This window comes from Pipistrellus kuhlii, unplaced genomic scaffold (genome assembly GCF_014108245.1).
Source record: "Pipistrellus kuhlii isolate mPipKuh1 unplaced genomic scaffold, mPipKuh1.p scaffold_m20_p_3, whole genome shotgun sequence".
Lineage (NCBI taxonomy): Eukaryota > Metazoa > Chordata > Mammalia > Chiroptera > Vespertilionidae > Pipistrellus > Pipistrellus kuhlii.
The window spans coordinates 78,768,875-78,787,261 of record NW_023425529.1 but is presented as its reverse complement, the minus strand read 5'-3'; the positions used below and the strand labels follow the sequence as shown (position 1 = coordinate 78,787,261).

The window sequence follows — 18,387 nt, the reverse complement described above, 5'->3', positions numbered from 1 at the left end:
ATTTTAGCTTTGGCTTCAACTGCCAGTGACTTACTAGCCAATGACTCCCAAATCCATAACCCGTTCAGGTCTCTTTCCTGATTCCCCCTCTGTATTGAAGGTACCTTTCCTTTGAATGCCCCACACATGCTCCAGCAATTTCCGAAATGGAACTCCTCAGCATCCCTTTGGAAGCTGCTCCTTTAGCAGGGTTGAGTGCTTCAGGAGCTGATGTTCCCACCCCAGAAACCTGGGAGCTTTTGTAGCTACTTCCCTACTTCATTCCTCTTTCTAAAACACAAGTATGATCATCTTTTCTTTATGCTTAAACTCCTGCAATGGTTTCCCATTTGTCTTAGGATAAAGTCCTAACTCATGTGGCGTTCAAGGCTAGCCCGGCCCATCTCTCTAGCCATCTCTACTCTCAGCATTCCAACCAAACTGCATCTCTTTCAGGTCCCCACACATGGTCCTTTCTCTCACCTCCACTCCTTTGCTTGCATTCCTCCGCTTACTGAAAATATATCCTCTGTGATTGTTCATCAGTGTGTCAACATGACGGGGCTAAGGGATGCCCAGATAGCTGGTAAAGCATTACATATGTGTGGGTCAGGGAGGGTGTTTCTGGAAGAAATCATTTTTTAAATCAGGAGGTGAGTAAAGAAGACTGTCCTCACCAATGCAGGTGGGCATCATCCAATCAGTGAGGGCTTGAATAGAACAGAAAGGCAAAGGCAGGGTGAATTTGCTGTCTGTTTGAGCTGTGACATCCATCTTTGAACCAGACTCACACCATTGGCTCCCTAGTTCTCAGGCCTCTGGACTCAGTCTAGATTACACTCGGCTTTCCTGGTTCTCCAGCTTGCACATGATAGTTCGAGGGACTTCTCAGCCTCCCTGACATATAGCCAGTGCCTATAATAAATCTCCTCATCTCTCTCTCCATGTTTCCTGTTGGTTCTGCTTCTCTGTATAACTCTGTATAATACACTCCCATGAATTCCTGTGCATCCCTGGGGCCTCAGCTTAGATAGCACTTTATCCAGGAAATGTTCTCTAACCTTCCAGGCCGAGTTAGATGTGACTCTATTGCTTTGCCCTGGGCACCATGTTTTGTATTCATTGTAGGTCCTACCATAACACACATGTTAGAATTCCATGTTGACTTAATTGCTTTTCCTAACAGGCTGACACTTCGTGAAAGCTAGCACGTATTCTGTTTACATTTGTATTCCCTGGACCCAGGTCATAGCCAGGCAAATAGTATATACTCAATAAATGATATTTTTTCTCATTACAGTGACCAGACTACCAAATGTATGAGTTGACTTTTAGAAGAAACACTGAGAATGACTACCAGGAAAGAGTGTGCTTGCTAGGGAAAATATTTCAGTCAGATACATAAGTTAGACTGTGCTTTAACAATACCAAGAACTGACTATTAACCCCTTGGCAGTCTGTTTCTTAGAAGTGCACATATTTTGACATTTGTTTGTATAAGTTGTGAAACAAAATCTCTTTCTATGTATTTGAGAACTTTCTGAGTTTCACTTAGTTTCTTTTTGCCAGACTGACATGGCAAATACTTGTTGTAGGTCTCTATTTTGTTGTGACTTTCCCTTCTGCCCACTCATTAAAAGCCCTGCTGTTAGACTTTCCCCTGATGACAATGTCTGAAAAACGCTCTCATTAAAAGCCTTCTATGGCTGCTGTTGAGAGTCAGAAGTGTGAGGCTTTTATCTTTGTAAAAACAATGTTTTGATCTCCCTTTTGCCCAGAGTTTCCAAACTCTGGACAATTGGTTACGCTATTTTAATTATTTATTTCCCAACACATTTTCTCTCATGCATTGGCCTCTTCCCTCCTGAGACTGCAGAAAGTAAAAGGACCTGGATTCAAGTCTTAACTACCATTTATAAGCTTGTGACCTTGGTAAGCTATGGAGCCTCTCTGAACTTCAGCTTTCTCCTCCGCAGAGTAAGAGCAACACAACCTCATCCCTTACTCTCTCTTGCCTTGAGCGTGGAAGGCTCTCTATAAATGTTAATATCTTTCCCAAATGCTTCTGTTATTAATTATACTCCTGACCATGCAATGGCCCCTATGGAATCTCTGCGGATTGAAATGATTTTCTATGATAATAAATCTACTCTGTTAGCAGGAGCAATTGCCAGCCAGTCTGGGTGTCCACATTCACCCCAGGGGCTAAAGCTTTTAAGATTCACATTAAATGATAGGATTGCTTGCTTTCTCCCCTCCACAGCAGTGCTCACATACTCTGCTCATTCTTGTAGTCTTGAGGAAAGGAAAGAAAGCTTCATTCCACATAGAAAACCTAGTCACTGTCTCAATACTTAAACTCTGGCTTCGGAATCCAGGACCACCATTAGTAACAACAAAACCATGTGAAGAGGGTGGGGGATGCATTGTCCCATCCCGTGCACCAAAAGGTTGCGGTTTGATCTGTGGGGAAAGGCAACCAATAGATGTTTCTCTCTCATCTCTCAGTCTCTCTCTCTTCCTCTGTCTCTCTCTAAAATCAATAAAAACATCCCTCTGGTGAGAATTAAAAAGAAAAAAAAATGAAGTCAGGTGTATAGCCATCCTAGTTTGGCAGTTGGACATCTAATACATTTAGATTTCCAAATACTGATTCCTTACCTTTGCCCAGCACCTGGACCTTACAGAGATCTTTTGCAGCTAACATCTCCTTTCTTCCTTACCACTATCCGAGAAGTTAGCAAATATTATTATACTAATTTTTCAGAAGGAGAAACACTGAAGAGAGTATGCCGAGATTGCACAAGCCTTCCCAAGATGCTGGGACTTAACCTCAGGCTTCTAGTTCTGAGACCAGTGTTTTTTTCTACCACATTCTCTTGCCTCTCATACAGCTGGGGAAGAGGAAGATTCCAGTCAATTTTAGAGGAACCTCTTCCCAGTGCCACAGAGGAAAAGCATCCAACTAGGGTTTAAAAAAAAAAAGAAGAAGCCTAGGCTCCATGTCTAATGATTAACTCCTGGGACATTGTCTACTTAACTCTGCAAAGAATGGGTAGCAATACATGATTCCAAGTTCCCTCTCATGTTTATTTCTTTATAACTAGAAGTGTATCTTTAGTTATTTTAATACTAGAGGCCTGTGCACGGAATTCCGCATGGAGGGGGGAGGGTGCCCCTCAGCCCAGCCTGTACCCTCTCCAATCTGGACCCCTTGAGGGATGTCTGACCACCTGTTTAGTCCCGATCCCACTGGTTGGACATCCCTCTCACAATCTAAGACTGCTGGCTCCCAAACTGCCCTCCCCTGCAGGCCTGGCTCCCCCCAACTGCCCTTCCCTTCAGGCCTGGTGCCCCCCCCCAACTGCCCTCCCTGCTGGCCTAGTCACCACCAACTGCCCTCCTCTGCTGGCCTGGTCACCCCTAACTTCCTGCAACTGCCCATCCCTGCAGGGCATCTTGTGGCAGCCATCTTGTGTCCACATGGGGGTGGCCATCTTATGTCTTGCTGTGATGGTCAATTTGCATATTACTCTTTTATTAGATAGGATATAACCCAAATACCTGTGACATAGAAAAAATGCTTTAAAAATTGAAGTTCATCACAAGTTCAGCAGCAACTATGGTATCTTTGACTTAATGGGACCACTATGGCTGAATTCAAAACTTGGGATTTTTTATTCATAGCTTCTTGGTAATAGTCCTCACTCAACTTCAGTCAACTTTTCCGTATTTCATTTTCCTGAAAAACAGAGATGACAATATTTCTGTACAGGGAAAGAGGAATTTTCAATTCCTTCCTCCCTGTCATCTTGTCTCTTTCCATCCCTCCCTGCCCCATCACAAAGGAAGAGGAGTTGCTAACCTGATTGTTGAGAGTTTGGGGCCAAGATAGACCCTGTAATGAGTGGGCAGAGTCGCTGTCCCCAGGATGGTTCTCTGTCTTTTTTACTATATGCAGGATAGGCAATTGGGCTCAGCCCTTACTCTCCACCTCCTATATTCAGGTGCTTCGGGAGATGTGTTAAATTACTAGCCATCTTATTTTCTCTGTCATTTGGCCATTGTTTCTTCATACACCCTTCTTGAGAGTACTAAGAGCCAGAGATTTTAATGAAGGAAATAGTAAAGGAATAAGAGGTCTTGTTTAGGCCTCAAAACCTAAGTCATGTGCTTCCATTCTTTTTTAATTATAAGGATATTAGATGGTGGCTCAGTTTCTAGAAGGCAGCACTGTTTATTATATTTGACTCATGCCTTCCACCTGTCTCTTCTACAGAACTGTGGCAATCAGTCTCCAAGTCAGTCCCCAGTGAGCCCCACTCTAGTATTCATACCTCTTTATAATCCCCCCACATTGTGCCCGGATTGAACAGTGTGACCAATAGAATATGGCACAAGTGATGCCTGGCACCTTCTGTCTCAGCTGTTCTCTCTCAGCATTTGCTCTGGGGAAGGCCAGCTTCCATATCTTTAGAAACCCTCTGGAGAGGCCTCTGTGATTTCTTCCTAGAACTAATCCTTTCTCTTCTCTTCCTTCTTTATTAAAGTTAAATGATATTTATATTCATATTCATATTGTATTGTCAAAAGCATGGGGTTTAAATTTTCAGTAGAAGCCAAACGTAGCAATCTATGCTTGATTTCACAGATTTTTAAGATCACTGTGTGTGAAAATTAAAGACAAGTCTAAGAAATCTCTTGAACTTAAATAGGGGTTTCTATTCTGTCTTCATATTTGTCCTTATAATTTTAGTTCTGTTGTGTGCCATAGAGTGAATCCCTTCTTCATAACGGAGAACTTAATTTTTTCACCTCTTTATCTATATGCATAATTGGTAAATTATATCTAGTTTACAATTATTCAAGATGAATATTTTGGACCAAAGATGTATTAATTTCAAGTCTTACTGTTGATACTTTGGGTCTGTTTTTACTCAATTACACAGTCCCCTGAGGTTGGCAGGCGTTAGTTCCAAAGACTGAGTGGACCTCTGAGAAGCAAGACAAAGGAGAGGAGGACAGTCTGACATTTTGTTTGTTTCCTAAATCTGAATTCACAGAATTGAGCTCACATTGAGCCAAAGGGCCCAGCATATCTGCTCTGATCTTCCTATGCATTCCTGCTCCTTCCCTTGAAGGCAAAGCAATCTTCAGAAGTTAGCCAGTTCATTTATTTGTAGGTACTGAAAAGTTCAACACCTTTCACTCAGAAAGAGGCAACATTTATTTTTAAAATGATTAAGAAAAGAAATGGGAGAGTTACCAAAAGGAATAGTATGAATAGACATTATATTAATGATATATCTTAAAAAGTTTTGAAAATAGTCAAACCTCTGTATACAAATTTAGGTGAGTATGTGCATTTATGTATGTGTGTGAGTGTGTGGATATATGCACATATTAAATAATACATTATATGCAAATGTTACATATATTTTTAAAGCATCCACTTCTTTGATTTAAGGTCCAGTGTTTTCATCTCTTCCTGGAAGAACCTCCCAAGGAGCCATTTTATCAGAGCTCACAGTTCTATTTATCCAGTTTCCGAGGACAATTTTATGTAATACATGTTGGCTACAATATAAGGCTTTTCTACTTAAACCAAACCTCCAAATTTTGATCTAGTGAGACAAACAGTGCCTTCTCTCCTGCACATGCATGTCTGCGTATGTGGGGTGGAATATGACTCTGGTAGTGAGACAGCCAGTTCTCTTGAAAATCTTCATCTCCTCCCTCTTCCTAGAGGATTCTGGCATTAGATGTGTGACAAACAAAAAAGAAGAGAAAACTTGTGTGTGTGTGTGTGTGTGTTTTTTCTTAGAATCCATAAAAAACCGATGTCCTTATTATTATTTTTTTTTTGAGTACTGCAAAACGCACAAAAACAAGACATATTTCTATAAAGCTCTAAAAAGCCACATTCTTTTTTTGTGTTAAAAGAGACCAGCCATGGAAATATTGTTACTTCCTTAAAAAGTGCTGTCTGAATCTTTTTTCACTTCCTCCTTCCAAGGATGACTTGGGCTTTGTGAAATAACCACCAGTAGACAAGATCTTTTTATGCTTTGGGGAAGGCAGGCCAGTGGAGGTGTGATAACTTTGTCCCCTTTATGTGGTCACAGAGGTCTCAGAGGTTGAAAAATGATAATATCTAAAGAAGAGAACATGAGTAGTGTCTTTACTTTCTTAGAATTGGGACTTGGTTTCCTGGGACTTTCTCCCCTACTTCCACCTTCAAAAAAAGGAATTACTAGATATTCATTTAGGTTTTCACCTAGTAAGGGTGTTGATCCTCACTCAGGATAAGAAACTGAGGGCCATTTCTGAGAAGGCAGCCTATCACTCAGTTTGGATCTAACAAAAACTAATGTATTTAAACCAGTGGGGGAGAGGAGACTTACCAACAAAGCCAACTAGAATTGATATTGGTTCTGAAAACAGGGTTTTCCATTAAAGCTATAAGAGCAATTGAATGATATAAAGAGATCTTTTGGTTCCAAAGGTGATCTGGAGACTCACCTGTCTGGTTGATCTCCAGAAAGCAGTGAGTGAGGCAAAATTTGTGTAGTGTCAGCAAAAGCTCCTTCTTTAGAAGCATAGCTGCGGGGTGTGGGGTAAGAATGTGTGGGGGACAAGAGAGGACCCAGTACTCTTCTGTTCCTATTAGAGGCCAGGTGCATGAAATTTGTGCACGGGCAGGGTCCCTAGGCCTGGCTGGAGATCAGGGCTGATCTGGGCCTTCCTTCATTCCATGCTGCCTCCTGGTGATCAGTGCACACAACAAGGAGCAGTGTTATAAGAACTGGTCAGTTGACCTCCTAGTTGGTCAAACTCCTGAGGGGACAATTTGCATAATAGCCTTTTATTATATAGGATGCTCCAAAGTGGCACTTTTCAACCATATTTTAATGTCACAGTTGTTAAGGTGATCATTGAGGATGTTAGACGAAGTGGAATGAAAATACAAGATGCACAGTTTCTCACTCCTAGGCTTGTTTCAAATGCCAGAATCTAACAAGAACTCTGATTTCTTCCTCTGTCTCCAAAGAGACTCCAGTTCCAGGGCCAAAGCCAGTGAAAGAATAATTTCACTCAAAGCCTTCCTTTGGGGCTCCTATTTTGTTCCTAGGTTATAGACTGAGGACTTGGGAACTCCACTAGCCATCTATCCTCCTTCCACCTGAAGAAAAATAAGTTAGTTCAAATGGTGGACTGTGCCGACACAGCTACTCCTTTGCAAATCCCAGGGAAATGGGATACATAAAATAAGACTAAGACCTAGGCATTACCTAGAAAATGCTGGTTGAGTAGAAAATGAAGAATTAGCTTCTAGACACATGGAATTGCTTTCCCACTCAGAAGTTTGTATAGTACACATGCAATTGGAAGAACAAGAAAGAAATTAAAAGGTTATCAGTGGTGTAATTTAAACTTAAATCAAGAATAACAGGCATCTACTTCATAAACAAAAATGATTTCCAAAAAATAAATAAATATTTCACACAAAAGGTTTAAAATTAGAAAGGTTAGCCTAAAGTTTGTTTGTATATAATATAAAAACTCAAAACAATAGGTGACTTGAACAAAAGAGGTTTCTATTTACATAAAATAAGCCTGGTCAGTAGTTCAGAGCTAGTATGCCAGGAACAATGCCATCAGAACCTTAAACCCCTAAATTTCTGTCCTGTTGTCTTTAAGCCATCTGCCAGTCCAACAGGGCTACTGGAATTCCACCCATCATGTCCAAATAGTAGGAAGGGCAAATGAGCATCTTTTAAAGCGATCCTTAGCTCCCATTCAACACTTTCACTAGCCAGAACTTAGTCACATGCTCATACTTAGGGCAAGAGAAGCTGGACAGTTAGTCTCATATACTATATGGCAATGTATGCTGAGCTGAAAATCAAAGGAGGAAAGGAAGAGTGGATACCGGGAGGCTATTAGCAGTATCTGCACAGAATAATAGCTTCCTTACTAGAAAGAGTCAGTATTTTAAACATTCAAATTTCCTCAGGAAAATCTACAAATTTTTTTTTTAATCTTTAAAAAAAAAATTTCTCTTCTAATTTAAAAATTTGAGGTGAAACTTGATACAATAAAACACACAGTTCTTCATTGTAACAGCTTAATGAGTTTTGACAAATCCAGGACACCTGGGGCAGAGCTCTGCCCTACCAGCAGGGGTCTGGGTGGGGGAAAGATTTTGGTCCTTTCTGCCCAGCATCACAGCAAGAGAGCCCCTTCTACCTGGGGCTGGAGAGGTTAGAAATGCCAGCAGTCTGCCCTCTAAGGGTGAAACTGCAGTCCTAGATGAGGTGCAGGTGCAGGGAGGGAACCCTCCCGTGTCACTCACAGCCAGGGCACAGCTTCCATATGCAGAGCTGGAGAGGACAGGGGTGGAGGTGGGGAGAATAATGGAATAGTTGTGACTAAGTGCCACAGATTCTCACTGTTCTTGCCTAGATTTAGTAGATTTTTCTTGAAAGAATATTTCTGTATGCCCTTAGGACAATTTCCAGAGACTTGGGATGATTTATTAAAATATATATTTTTCAGACATATACAATAAAACACACAGTTCTGAAGTAAATTCAGGAAATTGATGAACCAACTAAAGGTGAGCCAAGAATCTTCAATTCAATTGTCCAACAAAACCCACCAATATGATGGGGCACCCAGTTGATTATTTTATTTCTTCAAAAGCAGTGGATTGCCCTTTGGATTCAAAGTGGGTAAAGCAAGAAAGGAGAGGAAGCTTTATTTATAAGGAATTCTGTGGTTGACTACTGCAACAGACTTTTAAAGAAATTTTTTTTTCAATGGGCACTAAAAATAATGAAAACAAAGTATGATAAAGACATAAAAAAGGGGGAAAGGAAAAGATAAAAGTGGAAAAGAAGAACATTAAAAGAGCAAGAAAGAAAATCTAAAGAATGAAAAAACCAAACAGGAAAAAGAAAATAAAAAGATGGTGAAAATGAAGAATCCAAGAAGGAGGAAATTCCAGAAACATCCCAAAAGATGGAAACTAAAAAAAAAAAAAAATCAAGGTTAGCCACGTGATGATCAAGTTTTTCTGGATGGAAATGAGGAACTTATGAGGATCTATGACCTAGTTCATTTTAAAACCTTTGTCATGGGATTAATTCTTATGATTGCTTACATAGCAGCCACTCTCTGACTGGCAGGAATGAGGAGAGTAGGTGTGGGTGCAGGCTGCTTATGGCCAGCATCCTTCCCCTTGCTATTGATCCTTGCATTCTATTTCTCATCATTTAACTCATAACTGAGGAAGGTGCCTCTTTTGGTTCTTGCCAAATCTGACCATCGATGTGTCCTTCAGGCTTCTGTACAATCCTATACAGTAAAAGGCCAGGAACAATAAGCATAACAACCAGAACAACCACTTGACTAGTCACCATGAGGTGCATTGACCACCTCTCGGACCCTCCTTCCCCACCCCCACCCCCCTGTGGGCAGAGCAGCGAGCAGTTTGCCACAGTGGGTGGGGCAGTGAGCGAGGAGACAAGCAGCAGCGAGCAGCAGTGAGCTGAGTTCACGATTTTATGTGCTGGGCCTCTAGTGTGAATATAAAGGACTAAAAGCAACTTAAAGATGAGAAATCTAAAACCAAAAAAAAAACAGCAGAAGTCCAACAGTAAGGAAAAGTCACAGTGAAAAAAAAGGAGGATGAGGAGGGAACAGTAGGGCCAGGAATCATAGAGGACTCAGGTGGAGAATGGCATTCTGACATAGAGAGTGACAGGCAGGAAGGTGACTGATCCCACACAGTAGTGGAAATGGGAATGATTTGGAAATGATCACAAGAGAGAAACCAAAACAACAAACAAGTGGGAATCATGAAGAGGAGGGAGATGATGATGGAGAAACAACTAAATCTTCATATGAAAAATCATAAAATGCCTAAATTTGGGGACTAAAAAGGCCCAAGAGGTTGGATTTTCTATGTTGGCTGATCATCATGATGCCTAGAGGACATTTGTGGCATTCTTCACATCCATTTACTGAAATGTAGTTGACATCCAAGGACTATTCAGTCCCTCATTACACAGAATACTATTATTGGTACAGTCAAAGGCCATTTATAAGTATTATCTATTTGATAATTTTACAGTAAGTAGGTATCATTAGTTATCAAAGGTTAACTTTCCACAATGATATTTAGATTATTGGCATTTTGGGTAGTTGTAAGGCTTTATACTATTAGATTAATCCAAAATGACTAAAAGGGACAAGAATAAAACACCGACGATTCAGATTATGTGTAATTATGGAGCCATTTCATAGTTTTGTTGCAATGAAATGTTTAAACTCATTGTTTTTGATAGTTAAGCTTTTGTTGATTATAAAATTACTAGAGGCCCAATGCACCAAAATTCATGCAATAGTAGGCCTCCCTTCCCCCAGTAATACTAATTAGCAGTAATACTGCAACAGCACTTTTAGGTTAGCTACAAATTCTCCTTTTGCAACTTGGAAATCCAAACTGGTTTGCACACCTGACTCCCAGAAAGGTGGCCATCTCCACTCACAGAGTGAGAAGCACTGCTGGAGGGTGATGGCTCTGCTTCCCAGCTCCTTGTCCTAAAGTAAAATGTGTTCCGCATGTAATTTCGACAACATTGTCTTGTAAATTGTTACTTTTTATTCAGACGTTTTCTTAACAGTTAAATTTGTAAAATTAAGGTCATTTAAGGGTATGTTTTTAGAGAAATGAAAGTTTCCGTAACCCACAGAACATCTGTGATCTTTCTACAGCAGCTTCAAGTTTCATGCCAACATTCCAAGTGCTTGAATGAGTTAAAATGATCCCTGTTAATTAAAAATGGACTTGAAGTAGCTGTTTGTATGCCTTACTGCTCACTTTGATTTATCTTAAAATCTCTGCATTTGGAAGTGGGGTACTGTATTACCCAACCAGGAGGCTCTGCTATCTATACTAATAAAAGAGTAATATGCTAATTAGACCAGGTCAACCAGACATCTTCTAAACATCCAACTTCCTTCTGGATAAAGCCATGATGGTGGGCAGATGCAGTTAGGGGCAATCAGGCCGACAGGGGAGCAAGCAGTTAGGGGCTAATCAGGCTGGCAGGGGAGGGCAGTTGGGTGTGATCAGGCTGGTAGGGGAGGCAGTTGAGGGCGATCAGCCTGGCAGGGAAGGAAAGTTAGGGGTGATCAGGTCAGCAGGAGAGCAATCAGGTGGCGATCAGGCCAGCTGGCAGAGGCAATTAGGGGGCAATCAGGCTAGCAGGCAGGCAGGCAAGCGGTTAGGAGCCAGAGATCCAGGATTGTGAGAGGGATCCTAGATTGGAGAGAGTGCAGGCCAGGCTGAGGGACATGCCTCCCCCATGCACAAATTTCATGCACCAGGCCTCTAGTAAGAGATAATTTACTGTTTTAAAATATCAAATTAAAATAATGAGCTATATGCTATATATGCGCTAATATTGCTAATTAGACAGAACAGCAGAACGACTGTCTAGACAAGCTTCTGGACAAAGCCAGGGCTGTGAGGGCTGAGCCCCTTTCATGAATTCCGTGCACTGGGCATATACAAGAGATTCAATGCATGAAATTCCTGCACGGGACGGGGGTTCCCTCTTGCAATCCGGGATCCCTATGGGATGGGGCTTAAACCAACAGTCAGACATCCCTCTCACAATCCAGGACCACTGGCTCCTAACCCCTCGCCTGCCTGCCTGGTCACCCCTAACCGCCTCTGCCTTGGCCCCCACCATTGCAGCTTCATCCAGAATGATGCCGGGAAGGTCATTCAGCTGTCTGGTCTACTTAGCATATTTCACTTTTATTATTATAGATATGTTCATGAGTTAAATTATTGTTTTTCTAGGAAGAGGGGTCTGGAAAGTCCTGCCCCTCTCTATGCCACTCACCACTTTTTTTCTCCATCAGTTTTCAGCCATTTGACAATGATGTGCCTTGATATGGATTTTTTTTTCCTCTGTTTGTGGTTTTACTGGACTTGTTAGATTTATAGAATGATATTATTAATCAAATTAGAAACATTTCAGCCAAACTTCCTTAAATGTTCTTTGTTCCATTAATGCTCTTCTCTACTACTGAATAACACTTATGGTAGATTGCTTATTTTACTATGGGTAGTTAAGGCGCTGTTCATATTTTTCTTTCTCTTCAGTTTGGTGATTTTTGTTGACTTTTCTTCAAGTTTCTTGATCTTTTTTCTTCCATTTTCAAACTGATGTTAATCTGACACAATATTTTATCAGATAGAGTATTTTTATTTCAGATATTGTGTTTTTCATTTTATCAGAATGATTTCTTTCCTGAAAAAAATTGTATTTTTTCTGGAATTCTTTAATATATTTGTAATAGTAACTTTAAAGTCCTTAAATGATAATTTCAACATCTGTCTTATCTACAGGCCTCATTATTCTGCTTCTTTGTTTATCTGGTAGTTTTTATTTCATATTGGACATTGAAAATGATACATTGTGAAAAAATCTAAATTCTGTTATCTTCCTCTGATGAGTATTGGCTGTCAGTTAAGAAAGGAGCTAAATTTCTTGTGGCTATCCTTAATCATTGGCATGCTTCTTTCTATGTTTCACTGGGCTAGTTATATTTTATTTTTTGCCCTTAGTCCTAGGATATAGCTCAGAGTCCTGGGATGTGGTCCTTATATTTAAGATATGATGCTTCTGCATATCACAGAAATAAAAGAGATGTTTATTAGTTTAAGCCCCTCTAATTTTGTAGATTTTAATTTCAAGTTCTACCTCTCCAGCACCAGGCAGCTGCTGAAATCTCTGCTCAGCTCTTTCAGCCACCCAGCTGTTGTTTTCTGCTATGCTCCTTGGAGTCTTGCCCTGTGCATTTGCAGTTAGAGGGTTAGCCAAGGTTTTGAGAAGAGTTTGTACATAGATCTTGGGGCGCCCCCCTCTTCAATTCCCAGTTGATCTGACTGCCCTGTGCACTGGCCTTTTTTTATTCAATTCACTAAGTCTGTGCTCTGCAGACTAGTGAGTACCTGCAGGGCAGAGCCAGGTAAATGGATTCTAGCTCCTCAGCTTGTGCCTGCTCTGAGCCCCTCTCCAGTACCTTGAAGCAGATATATAAACAGAGTTTGTAATTACTGTCAGTGAGAGGTTTAATCTGACACACACCACTCTGCCACTACTTGAAACTGAAAGTCGTTGTGTTTTAAAAAACAAATGAGATCATATTATATATTTTATTTCACAATTTTTTTTTCATTTCAGAGAGAGAGAGAGAGGGAGGAAGAGAGAAAGAGACAGAGAGAGAGAGAGAGAGAGAGAGAGAGAGAGAGAGAGAGAGAGAGAGAGAGAGAGAGAAGCAACAATCAGTTGCTCCCTGTATGCATCCTGATTGGGGATCAAACCAGCAACCCTTTAATGCAGAGGATGATGCTCCAACCTGCTAAACCACCTGGCCAAGGCTATTTTTTAACATTGAACAATATATTAAAATTGAACAACATATTTTAGATATTGTTCTGCATATATATATATATATATATATGTATATATATATATACACACACACACGTGTGTGTGTGTGTGTGTGTGTGTGTGTGTGTGTGTGAGTGTGTGTGTGTGCGTGCATGCGGGCGTGTGTGTAAAGGCCTGGTGCACAAAATTCCTGCACGGGGGTGGGATGGGGGACCTCAGCCCAGCCTGCACCCTTTCCAATCTGGGACCCCTTGAGGGATGTCTGACTGCCTGTTTAGGCCAATCCAGTGGGACATCCCTCTCACAATCCAGGACTGCTGGCTCCCAATTGCTCACCTACCTTCCTTCCTGATTGCCCCTAACCACTCCTGCCTGCCAGCCTGATCACCCCCTAACCACTCCCATGCCAGCCTGATTGATATCTAACTGCTCCCCTGCCAGCCTGTTTGCCCCTACTTCCAACTTCCCTCCTCTGCTGGCTTGGCCACTCCCAATTGCCCTCCCCTGCTGGCCATCTTATGGTGGCCATCTTGTGTCCACATGTGGGCAGGACCTTTGACCACTTGGGGGCAGCCATATTGTGTGTTGGAGTGATGGTCAATCTGCATATCACTCTTTTATTAGATAGGATAGAGGCCTGATGCATGGGTGGGGGCCAGGTGGGTATTAAATGTAGGTGAAATTATCCCATTGTTCCACAGTGAGAACAGTAAATAAATGCCAAAGCTTGAAAAGTCAGTGACTTAGCAATTCTACTCCTGCAGATGTAACCAAGACAATAGAAAACATATGTGTGCACAAAAACTTGTACATAAATATTTCCAGCAGCTTTCTTCATGATAGCAAAACAGTAGAAACAAACCAAATGTTCAGCAATCATTGGATGGATAAACAAAATATAATGCATATATCCATACAATGGAACACCATTCAACTATAGAAAGGATTGAAGTACCAATATGTACTACAACCAGGATGAAGCCTGACAACATTGTTCTAAATGAAAGAAGCCAGCATACTGTATGGATCCCGTCGTATGAAATTTCCGCAGTAGGTAAATCCATAGAGACAGTAAGTAGAGCTGTGGCGTTGGAGACTGCGGGGTGGTGGTGGGGAGGGGATGGAGAGTAATGCTAATATGTATTGGGTTTCTTTTGGAGTGACGAAAATGTCCTAAAATTAGACAGTGGTGATGGTTGCACAACTACTGTACAAATATACTAAAAAGTTAACTGAACTTTATAATTAAAGTGGTGAATTTTATGGTACATGAATTATATCTCAATATGATGTTCATAAAAAGAATCAATGGATGGCAGCTATTTAGAAATACGGTGAATCCCAAATGAAACAGCTAAATGTTAAAAGTGGTTTCCACTGTGGGGCTTTAAATGAGGGGAGAAGGCCATCCTGGGACTGATACTCTCTGTAATCAGTCTTACGAGGCTGTTTGGGTCTTTACAGAATTGCATCACTTCGATGACTGTAGAAATTAAAGAGCAAGTGACTGAAGACCACGTGGAACGATTTGGAAGTTCCAGCCAATACCTGGCGGGTGTCAGAAAGTCTGGGCCATGTGAGTTGGCCTTCACGTGATTGTTGTCCCTTAGGGGTGGCAGTTCCTCCGCTGACTTCCTGATGTGTCCACCCAACGTGGCAACAGTGGGCACAGCTGCATGGAGCGAGGTGCTGCTCCAGCCCTGTCCCCACAGCCCCCACTGCCTCACAGAGCACCTGACACATTGGCTCAAATACATTTTGAATCAGTGAGTAAATAAAACTACATTCTTAAACTAAGTCCTATAGGCAAATTAGAGTCTAATGAAATAATAGTATATAATGCTACCTCCTAGAACACTGGGGTTCTGGGATACAGGGCCCAGGGTGGTACATGACTATGGTGAAGGGCTGGGCCCAAGAAAGCGTTCCTCACTGCCAGTCTTATAGAATTGGCGGGACAAATTTGCTGTAATGTTTCCAGGTCTCACACTGTTGTGTATCATGCCAACTGCTTTCTCCCTGTTTCCAGTCACTGGCTAGAGTTTGTAAAAGAGATGGCCTTTCAGAGCTTTTACCCTGTTGTCTTTGGCTACAGTTCATAGATTCAAGGGGCATTACTGAGAGATGGCATTTTAGTGACAAGGACCCACAAGCCAAATAAATGGTTCAAATGAGCCACCAAGATGGAAAGTTATGAGCAAGGGAACCCAGGACCAGGCCGGAGGCAGTGGAGCCTGGCTGGGGAACCAGAGTGCCCTCACAGGAACCTGTAAGCCCCAGGAGAGGAAGGTCTCCTTTCATTTTGCTCTCTTGGCTCACTGATCCTTTCCTCCTCCTCCTCCTCCTCCTCCTCCTCCTCCTCCTCCTCCTCCTCCTCCTCCTCCTCTTCCTCCTTCTCCTTCTTCTTCTTCTTCTTCATCTTCTTCTTCTTTTAAAAAAAATATATTTCATTGATTTTCTGCAGAGAGGAAGGGAGAGGGACAGAGAGTTAGAAACATCAATGAGAGAGAAACATCAACCAGCTGCCTCTTGCACACCCCCTAGTGGGGATGTTTCCACAACCAAGGTACATGCCCTTGACCAGAATTGAACCTGCGACCTTTCAGTCTGCAGGCCGACGCTCTATCCACTGAGCCAACCAGTTAGGGCAGTGATCTGCAAACCACGGCTTGCGAGCCACATGCGGCTCTTTGGCCACTTAAGTGTTGCTCGGCATTAGAACCACTTCAAAATTGACTCATCCAGGCAGAAAACCAGCCTCTGCGCATGGGCCATGAAGTTTCAATCACACTGCACGTGTGCGTCCGCACGTAGTATTTTGTGGAAGAGCCACACTCAAGGGGCCAAAGAGCTGCATGTGGCTCTCGAGCCGCAGTTTGACGACCACTGGGTTAGGGCACTGATCCTTTCCTTCTTATTCCACCTGTAACTTTTCACTAGCTTGGCTCCAGGAGGCAGGACCAATACTTGTTTTGTTCACTGTGATATCCCTCTCCTGTGCTTGGCACACGGGAGGTACTACAAACATTGTTAAATGAATGAATAAATTAATCAGGTAAGAGCAGGAAAGTTTGAGGTGGCAAAGTGAGATGCAGAGGCTGGAGGAAAAAAGAGGAAACCATGATGTGGGACACCCACAGCCTGGATGTGGAGGGAAGGGGGTCTCACAGGTGCCAACTGTCCCGGCAACTCTGGCAGCGGGGTGTCCAGAAGCCCGCGCCGTGAACCTTGACTCCTGGGGCCGTGATTGCCCAAGCAAGCCCTGTCACAGAGCCAGGCCCGTGGTCGGAGAGCAATTTAGCTCATAGACAATGTGGCCGGGAAGGGAATTCCTCAGATTTTTAATTAAGAGCCCAAACTTCAGGTTGACCAACAGCAACCGCACATAATCTTTGTTGGAATTAAATTCAGATGGTAGTCCATTTCCCAGCTGAGGAAAAAAATTGCTGTTTGGAAGGTGGGATGCAGTCAGTCATCTTTAAAGGGCAGAGGATCATTCCTCAGAGGGAAGAGGAGGCTAATGACATTCCGCTTCGAAAATGCTTTTGGAGTCAGTCTGCTTTAGTGAAGTCAGGAAGGAGCTCAGGTTTCACTGGGCTCCAGTCAGAATGCTCCCCAGAATGCTCTGTGGCCACAGTCAGCTCCTGAGACATCCTCTTGTGCAGCCTCCTTAACTGTGGGAGAAAGGAAATGTAAACTGCTTATCTAAAATCGGGGTTGTCAGAAACAGGACGTGGGATCTCCCGCTTAGCGAAAGGGAGCAGGAGGAGCGGGCTTCGTCCCGGGAAACCTGGCTTTCCTGCACTTTGCATGCAAAACGCTATCAGGAGGAGGTTATGAATGGAGCTCTTTTCCTTGGGCCAGTAAGACAAATGCCCCATTCAAAAACCCGGATTATCTTGGCTTTGACCAAGTCCCAGGGGGCAATAGCTGCAATCTCACTTTGCAGTGCTGCACTGTTTCTCATGGCTTCCTGGCTGGTGGCAAGCAGGAGCTAATAAACAGCATCTTTTTCAACCGGTGTGCCCCAAGAATTTTCAAAACATGAGTGCCTATTTAGTCAGGGGCACCTACCTCTTTTCCTGTAGATTGTCAAATAAAAGAAAATGGCAGCAGCCAGCACAACAGCCATTCGGTGCGAATGAATGAAATTCCTCCGATGTCAGTGTGCTGCAGGATGCTAACAGTCGTTCATGTGCCGTGAGGGAAGATGGGTGAACGCTGCCACTCGCTTGTACTCTGTAACAGGAGGAGAGAGAGGTGCTGACAGCAAACCCCAGCAGGTGGGCTGGGAACATTTTGGTCTGGAGCTGACATAGCCATTTAGAAGCTCTGGGCAGTGCCTCAGGGTCTCTAAAAGACCACTCTGGCCTGACCCGACGTGGCTCAGTGGTTGAGCTTCCATCCAGGAACCAGGAAATCACAGTTTGATTCCCAGTCAGGGCACATGCCCAGGGTTGTGGGCTCAGTCCCCAGTGTATGGTGGGCAGAAGGCAGTCGATCAATTATTCTTTCTCATTATGTTTCTTTATCTCTCCCTCTCCCTTCCTCTCTGGAATCAATAAAAATATGTTTTAAAAAATAAAAATATCACTCTGATGGGCCTGTGTTCAAATCTTGGCACGGCTATGTATTTTAGTGAACAGCCTTGGCTGAATTAGTTAACTGGCTTGAGCATCAGTTTTCTGCCCTGGGAAATAAAGGGAAATAAGGCCCAAACCCTGGCTCCTAACATTGTCCAAGGGTTAAATGACATGACGTGACACTTCAATCACCTTCCAGTCACCTGGCTCAGAGGCGCTGCTCCCTCTTCATGGCCCCTCCCCACCTCTCCAGGCTCATTGCCTGCAAGAGCCTTGTTCCTGCCAAGTCCTCCAGCTGAGATGGAGCAGGAGTTGAGTTACCCTGACGTGTTCTAGCATTGCCTCAA

The 18,387-nt window shown here is 42.7% G+C and overlaps 1 pseudogene; it reads left to right on the top strand.

Moving 5' to 3' along the window:
- Positions 1 to 534: 534 nt before the first annotated feature.
- Positions 535 to 9,163, top strand: LOC118729547 (annotated as a pseudogene).
- Positions 9,164 to 18,387: the final 9,224 nt, after the last annotated feature.